General features: G+C 44.9%; 1 pseudogene; it reads right to left on the bottom strand.

Moving 5' to 3' along the window:
• Positions 1-583: 583 nt before the first annotated feature.
• On the bottom strand, positions 584-964 carry LOC114682529 (annotated as a pseudogene).
• Between the last annotated feature and the right edge of the window lie 8,228 nt (positions 965-9,192).

Below are 9,192 nucleotides of genomic sequence, written 5' to 3' on the forward strand. Positions count from 1 at the left end.
ATTGCTGCTCTTATAAGTTTGGTTTGATCCCTGCTAATTTGAGTCTTAAGTGATTACTATCGTGATAGCTCTAAACAAAGTCCTCTTAATGCATTTGAGGACAACCTTGCCCACTGACCAGGGGCCTAGACTAAAACATGCTACAGTTGCCTGTCCCAGCTCCAGTGTGTCGGCTCAGAGTATGCTTTGGGAAAAACAAAAAACAAAAGCTAAATAAAACAAAAGCCAGGCCATGAAAATCATTCTGAATCTCCATAAGAAGGAATTGCCTTTTGGGCTGCAGTCAGCTCTCAGGCATTGACTTGTCTAATGTTCACTGGACAACAGTTAGTTAGACAAGAACTCTGTGAACGATCTATTCAGTTGAAGATGCCAAAACTGGATTGGACAAACTGTGGTGCAATTTATGCCCCCAGAGCATAGTTGAAAACTATAAAACAGTCATCTGACTGCAGCATGACTTAGCAGCTGACTGGCCAGGGAAGAGAGGAAGTAAGCCTTATCAAAACCACTAATTCCTAATACACTGTGTCCAAAGGCCAAAAGAGGCTGAACTTGGTACAGGGGAAATGAACTTCATTTATTTATTTTTTATGTAAATTAACCCATTTATTAGAGCACAGGCAGGTCTCTTAAACAGTATGCTTCTACTGGTCTTTCAGTTCCTTCAGTCTTCTGATGGCGGACTTCACTGTGACGGCAGAAGTCATGTTGTGGTTCAGGCCCCACCGGCCACTGTTTTCATGCAGGAACCACAGTGCCAGATGCCAGCGGCTTGTCTCTTCATCCTGGTCTTGCCACAGAATGAGCAGGTGTACTTGGCATGCTGGCTGATTTCAATTTTCTTCACCATTTTCCGGAGGGAGGCACCATAGCGGGTCCCGTATTTCCCAACGATCCCGACCTTCTTGGTGCATTTAGCCAGGTCGCTGGAACTGAACCCCAAGCTGGAGAGGAACTTCATTTATTAAATGAATAATAAGAAAACAAGTTCTAGAGAATGGGACTAGTAACCAAGATCACTACAATGTTTTCTGAGATGAACAGTTTTTAACCAAAATGGCTGCCCATGTAGAGAAACATGAAAGTATTACCCATACAGGAAGGAAAACAAAGCATTGTGTGTTGGGGGTCTAGAGAAAGAAGGGTCTTAGCATTTAAGAGTACCTACTACTTCTGTAGACCACCCAAGTTCAGTAGTCAGCTCACAATTGCCTGTACTTCAGCTCATGGAGATCCAATGCAGCCTTCTGGCCTCCGCAGGCACCGTATTCATGTACAAATCTACACTCACATGCATATACATAACTACTACTACTAATAAAAACATTTTTTAAAGAAAGATTGTGTATTGGAGAGGCTAGATGTCAGATTTATTGGGAAAATATTTTTCAGTAGCCAATGTACGTGTTCAAAGAATGAAATTATGCATGGTTAAGGAAGTAAATATCTGTTGTTATACTGAATACACCCTCAGAAAATTATTTCAGGGAACCATGTAACTTAAAGAGTTCAAAAACATTGGAAACAAAGCTCACTAGAGGTGTCCAACAGTATTTGAACTGGAAAAAAAATAATAGAGATTAGATAAATTGAACAGACAAAACAAAAAATGAAGAGAACCTTGAATGTAGAAAGCTTCTACATCATAGGGGAACATCTTTAAGCAGCTGGGGGTGAGGTGGGCGGAAACATTGCTTATAAGGGACTCATAATAAAATTATCTGACTTAGCAAAAGCAGTAGAGGCCAGAAAGTAGTGGGGTAACATTGAAAGTGTAAAAGAAGCCAGGTATGGGGCTGGAGGGATGACTCAGTGTTTAAAGAAGCACTGAGTTCAAATCCTACTCACCCACACGTTAACTCACACTGTCTTTAACTCCAGTTTCAGAGATCAGATTCTTCTGGGCTCCAAGGATAACAGGTACACTCATGGTACAACAGATGCGTTTAAGTCACCCACACCCGGAAAAGTAAGATTAAAAGCAACAAAATAGCTGAGCAGTTAGGCAGAGGCAGGCGAATCTTTGTGAGTTCAATGCCAGCCTGGTCTACAGAGCTAGTACTAGGACAGCCAGTGCTACACAGGAAACCCTGTTTTAAAAACCAAAAACTAAGGCAAGAAAAATAAAATGTTTAAAAAAAAAAAAGTCAGGTATGATGGCTCACAACTCTAATCTCAGCATCCAGGAAGCTGGGCAAGACTGTTGTCAATTTTTAGACCAACCTAAGCTACATGGTGAATTCCTGGCCAGCCTTGACTACAGAATGAGACATTGTCTGAACTATTAAATAAAAAATAACTATCAACCAACAATCTCCTACCCAACAAAACTGTTCAAAATAAAAGGAATACAAAGGCTTTTCAAGCAAAACAGAAACTGATAACTTTGATACTGGAGGACCTGCCTTGAGAAGAAATACTCAAGGAAGTTCTCCCAGCTAAAGGCAAGTGACCTCTTGGCCTCCTTGCATGTAAGAATATTAGCCAACACTTCAGCACTTCCCTTGGGTACTTTTGTAAATTGTGAAGTCAACAAGCACAAAAAATGCAAGAACATGACATTGGCTATGAGAACATTTGTTAATGCCAGATCTGAAATAATGCCAAGTAAGTCACACTGTCCCACATCATCTTAGAATGTATATGTTGGGTAGATCAAATTGTTTTGTTACTGTGCATATCATGAATGACCAAACAAAAACCCTGAGTATTGATTTATGGATTACAATTTTTTGCAAATAGGGAAACCCAAAAATAAGTTTTGAATGATGAAGATTTGACTATGTGCCAATAATAACTCCTCCTGCATTAGCCAAAAGGTGGTCTGTATAGCATTGTCAATCGCCTCAAACTGTGAGCCAAAATAAATCCTTGAAGGTTTTTTTTGGGGTGGGGTGGGGTATGTTTTATTTAGTGGAGTATTTTGTCAGAGCAATGAGAAGGTAGCAACTACAAATAGTTTTCCCAGCTCTACTCCTACCTGAAGCAGTGGCTACAAAATCTCTAGTGGCAGTCACTGATACCCTCTAACAGTATCTCAAGCAATAAAGACATTTAGTCACATGTCTGGTGGTAGCAAGACCATATGGGGTTCAACAGCCCCACAGAACTGACAAATAACTACCTCCCTATTTTACTACTTCATGCTTAGCGTTGGGCTAAGCATGATTGCAAATGGCTGCTCCAGTTCCTGTACATTTCAAGGAAAGAGGAGGCAGTGATGCTGTCTGTCACAGTACTCATGTCCACAGAAAAGCAGATCTTTATAACTCTGTAAGCCAGCTTTCTGTTACTGTAACAAATACCCGAGATAAATCAACTTAGAGGAAAGATTTATTTAGACTCATAGCTTTGGAGGTATTAGCTCATGATCAAGTGATGCCTTTGCTTTGAGGTCTGTGGTACAATAGTATATTGTAGCAGGAAACAGTAGACAGCAGTTCAGAGCTGCTCACCTCAGGTGACTAGGAAGCAAAAAGAGAGGAAGGAGCTGTATTGTCCCTACTCTTCAAGGGTGTGGCTACTAATGACCTAAGATCTCCCACTGGGCCCCACCACCGAAAAGTTTCTACCACTTTATATTATTGCCAAATTGGGAGCCAATCCCATAGGCCCTTTGGGGACAGAGCAAGTCCAAATTTTAGCAAATATATTGAAGAGAATTACATTATGTGGCTATCTAGCTGCAAGAGAAGCCAGGAACATATACAGATCTCTACCTTCCATGTTAGAAATAAAGGAAAAGCCTAGCAAGGGTTATCAGGTAGATGAGCCGAGGTGACTTCCACAAAGAGTTGAATTCTGAATGACAAAAAGAGTGGAGTATTTGTCTCAAAGCTGAACACTGAAACCATCTACTTCCACAGTCAGCATAGATTCAGATAGATCCCAAATCACATCTTATTGTGTGCATCAGTTTGTCTTTGTATTATTTCTTTGTAGTCATTAGCATGACCTTATTTTTGCAAAAGGAGGCAATCTACAGAAGCTGTGGGAAGTAATAAAGAATCATAAGGGCGGTGTAGACACAAGAAAACCTGCCTAGACTCAAAACCCAAGGTCTAAGAACCCTTTCCTGCTAGCTGATTCCCAAATAACTACACAGAGGCTTATTACTAATTATGAATGCTCAGCTGATAGTTTAGACTTGTTTTTAACTAGCTCTTATAACTTAACCCATTTCTATTAATCAATGTGCTGCTCTGAGGCTCATTTACCTCATCTAAGAACTTCCTGTGTTGCTGCTTCTGTGTCTGGCTCAAGACTCTTGTGACTCCCCGACTCCATCCTTTCTTTGTCCTCAAACTCGCTTAGTCTGGTTTTCCTGCCTAACCTTGCCCTACCTAGCTATAGGCCAGTTGTCTTCTTTATTAAGCCAATCACAGTGACATAATTTCTTTTTCATTTCCACATCTTGATGACTCTCTAAAGGAGAAGAATTGGGTCTTTTGTGACCAAGAAAAGGAAATTCCAACTTCATCCAGCTCGGCTGCAAGGCAAAACCAGTTACACCTTTTCCTTGTGTCAGAAGTCAATCCGAATTTCTGCAGTGAAATTCCTGGGCAAATCTCTTTCTTCCACACACTCAGCCATTGCCAGAACAAAGCCACAAGAAAGGCTTGCTTGACAGAGCTTTGAGGCAGTTGTGGAAGATATTCGGGAAAAGCACGTGAGGGATGAAGCACACGCACAGTTGGATGCCATTATGCCATTTCCAGTGCTCAATGTTTACTGGACGAGTCCGCACCTCTGTGTGAGCCAAGGGAGGCAAGAGATTTGTATGTTTATCAAGGGAGAATTAAAGAGTCAAAAAACTGCTCTCAGTGGACAATAAAGGCCCTGAAAATATAGACCTGACAGAATGATATGGAAAGTGTGTGCAGAACCTCCTTGGTATCCCATCACGACCTAATTTAAATCCCTGCCCTCAGTGAGAGGACATACTTCCTCCTTTGAGGAGGAAGACTCTAGGCCTTATGTTTTTGTTGGGCAGTATCTCATATAGCCTGGACTGACCTGGAATTGCTCATGTAGCTAAGGATGACCTTGAACTTCTGATTCTCCTACCCATCTCAGCCTCCCAAGGGCTGGCATCACCAGTGTACTCCATGCACCATCACACCCAGTTTGTGTGGTGCTGGAGCTTGAACCCAGGGCTTCATGCATGTTAGGCAAGCACTCTTCCAAGGGTGTGGAATATTCCCTTTTTTCCCCTGAGCTGAGGACCAAACCCAGGGCCTTGCTCTTGCTAGGCAAACACTCTACCACGGAGCTAAATCCCCAAACCCGTGAAAACATTCTTAGCAACTATTTGAGATGTGACTTGAGAGGCCCCCAATATCCTAGACACTAGTACACAGGAGTACAAATCTCTCCTAAGAAGCCCATGCCTGCTTTGGGGTGTGTCTTGTTCTTTCCCGGAGCACCCTCCTTCACATCAACCCCACGTGTCAGTCTGTGTTCAACTCTCTTTCTAGTTGACTCAACTCTTTCAGACTTGCTGGTCCTGAAATTCTTTTCCACGGGGAAGAATCCCAGCTTCCCCTAAATAGAGAGTACTCTGAAAAGAACTCAAGCTGCTGCAGATCACAGTGTGGCCATCTCCAGCCACCCACCCCCCACTGCCACTGGCAAAACAAGGCAAAGAAATCTGGTGTTTCCTCCCTGCCCCTTAATGGTCTCGATGCTCTGCATGCAGACCTTCGGCAACGCCAGAAATTCTGGAGCAACCTGACCAAGTTCTTGTCTCCTTTTCCCTCTGTCCTCCCTGTGTTTGGGTTCTCGTTCCCTCCACTCCTCAGAGACCTCACTCTACCCAGTATATAGAACCCATCATTTAGGTGTTGCCAGAGCAAGGCTTTAGTGTGTTTGGTATAGGGTGCTAGGGAGGACTCCTTCCATGTGCAGCTTCAGAGGTCTCACACCAGAGGCCTCACTCAGCCTTCTGCAGCCTGCCTCCGCTCTTGTTGCCTTTTCTTCTTTCTGCCATGTGGAGATGACAACCTTCACCAGATCCCAGCACCTTGATTTTTGACTTCCTGCTTTCTAGACTGTGAGAAAATGATATGTCTGCATTGCTCAGTCAGATAGCCCATCCCCCCATGCACTGTCCATCCCCTATGCACTGTCCATCCCCTATGCACCGTCCATCCCCTATGCACCGTCCATCCCCCATGCACCGTCCATCCCCCCATGCACCATCCATCCCCTATGCACCGTCCATCCCCTATGCACCCACTGTCATCCCCTATGCACCGTCCATCCCCTATGCACCGTCCATCCCCTATGCACCGTCCATCCCCTATGCACCGTCCATCCCCTATGCACCCACCGTCCATCCCCCATGCACTGTCCATCCCCTATGCACCGTCCATCCCCTATGCACCCACTGTCCATCCCCTGTGCATTTTAAAGCATAAACCTCCAAGGCCCCCTTGCTGACTTCCTTATTCCCCATTGCTCTCCTTCCCCTTCATAGGCCAGGCTTCTGAAAAGAATTGTCAGGCCGGGTGGTGGTTGTGGTGGTGGCGCATGCCTTTAATCCCAGCACTAGGGAGGCAGAGGCGGGCGAATCTCTGTGAGGGTGAGGCCAGCCTAGGCTACAGAGTGAGTTCCAGGACAAGCTCCAAAGCTACACAGAGAAACCCTGTCTCGAGAAGAAAAAAAAAAAAGCAAAGAATTGTCATTATTTTTTTTTCATCTTTTTACCTTAATTTGAAGACTCTCACTTTGTGTGTGTGTGTGTGTGTGTGTGTGTGTGTGTGTGTGTGTGTGTGTGCATATGGAGGCCAGAAGAGACTATCAGGAGTCTTTCTTTATTACCTTCTATCATATTTTTTTTGTGTGTGTGTGTGTGTGTGTGTGTGTGTGTGTGTGTGGTGTATGCATGAGGGTATGTGTGCCCATGTGTGCACGTACAGAAACCAGAGGAGTAAATCACTGAGTCTTCTGCTATGACGCTCTACCTTAGCTGTTTGTTTGGAGCCAGGGTCTCATACTGACCCTGAAGCTCACTGCTTCGGCTAGACTGGTAGCCAGCAAGCTCTTGGGGTCCAGTGGTCTCCACACACCAGTGCAGGGGTTACAGGCACACACGGCCATGCTTAGCTTTTCGCATGGGTGCTGGGGATTTGAACTCAGGTCCTTTTGATTTCACAGCAAGTGCTCTTACCCACTGAACCATTGGCCTCTCCCACCTTAAAATTTTGATTCACAAATCAAAATTTGTTTTAAAATTAAAACCTGCAGTGGCCTTAAAACAGAACTCACCTTGCGTTTGCAGTGGAAACCGTTCGGCACCCAGCCCGAACGGCACCCAGCCCGTACGGCGCCCAGCCCGTCACACCAGCAACGCTCCGTGGCTGGCAGCTGTGTGCCCAGTGTCGCCTGGGTTCTTCAGCCCGTGCTGACATGCTCCCCCATATCCACACACCTGCCTGCCTAGCTCCTTACACTTGAATCTCTGTACTTTGTGTTAGGGGGAAAAAATGAGTGTTCAAAATACAATCAAAATGTTTCCTTGCTGTTCATCAATCTGCTGACCCTCAGGCTTGAGAATCCCTGGGCCCAATAAGAAGCATTCAGAGAAATAGTTAATTCCACCTTTGTTAGATAAAATATTTATCCAGCCAGCCTTTCTGTGTTGACACTGTTAACGTCCCTGGAAGTACGGACAATTAGAACATAAACACAGCCTTGTAATTATGGCGTCAGAATGCCAAATGACCTTTTTTAAATTTCCCACTGTGGAAATGTCACTGTGACTAAGAATGAATGTCATCACCCACAATCTCTTTGTCTTCTGATTACCAACTACCATATAAATAACATGGCCACAAGTATTTGAATTTACAGAGACCGTGGACCTGTTTCAAGGGAGGTGACCTTTTCTTTCAGGCACAGAGGAGATGACACCAAGGGAGGTAATAGCCTTGGTGTGACTAGAGACGGTTATACCCAGATTCTATTAAACTGAAAAGCATCTAAGATGAATCCTGATTGTAAACTTGAGAAATGATTGGCCATTCATTCCCTCACTCAGTACACTGTAAAGTAGCTAATGCGCTGTGGAAGTTCTTGTGATGAAAAACATAAACAACAACAACAATAACAAACAAACCTGGTAGTGGTGGCGCACGCCTTTAATCTCAGCACTTGGGAGGCAGAGGCAGGCGGATCTCTGTGAGTTCGAGGCCAGCCTGGTCTACAGAGTAAGTTCCAGGACAGCCAGGACTAAACAGAGAAACCCTGTCTCAAAACAAACAAACAAACAAAAAAAAACCCCCAAAAAACCACAACTTAAAGAAGACAAGGCACCCGGTCCTGGCTAGCGAGGACAAGGTAAGTAAGTGGGCTCTCACAAGTATTAAAGGCACGGGGCTGTGGAACACCACAGAAAGGGGAGAATCTGCGGCGGCTGGACAGGTCTTAAATGGTGGCTTAGACTCTAGGCGATGCTGTTAAAACAGACAACTGTAGCTTACCAACGACAGTTCGTTCCTGCAGGCGAGGCCGCCATCCTCCACACAGTACCTGTACCGTGTAGCACATATGGCCTCCAAAGCCTGAACAGGGAGCAGAGCAGTGACTTTTTGGGCGGTAGCAGTGTTTGTATGTTTTTGAGACAGAATTCTCACTATGAGAATTCTCAGCTCAGGTTGGCCTTAGACTTACGATCTTTCCACCTCGGATTTCCAAATGCCGAGATTACAGTCGTGTGCCTCCACCACTAGCAAGGGTCTCAAACACCTGACTTTTAAAATATCTTTTCTGAAAAGTGTCACATGTCGCATGCTCGGGGTCCACTGGACTGCCAGGGAGGCTGGGGAGGTGTTTGCTGAGCGACTGTCTCCAGATGATAAAGTGGAACTGTCCTGGGAGAGACACAGGTAGGAGAGTCCAGTAAGGGTGTGCGGGAAGACGGGAGCAGCAATGAGCAGCTGCTAGGAAGGAAGTTAGGCGGCGGCGGCGGCGGTTGCACCTTGACAGCTGGCGTGTCGTGCAGACTGTTAATACAGTGCCAGGCAAAGAGATGACTGTGAGGTTCCAAGGAAACTCCACTTCCCCAGACTCTAAAACCCGAACTATAGAAAGATTTCTGGCCGTTAAATAAAAACCAGCGTTCCTCAGGAACTTGTGAAGCCAGTTCCCTCTACCAAAAGGCGTCATTTCCCTCACCTTTGGCAGAAG

The sequence above is a fragment of the Peromyscus leucopus genome, chromosome 2 (genome assembly GCF_004664715.2).
Source record: "Peromyscus leucopus breed LL Stock chromosome 2, UCI_PerLeu_2.1, whole genome shotgun sequence".
NCBI classification, from domain to species: Eukaryota; Metazoa; Chordata; class Mammalia; order Rodentia; family Cricetidae; genus Peromyscus; species Peromyscus leucopus.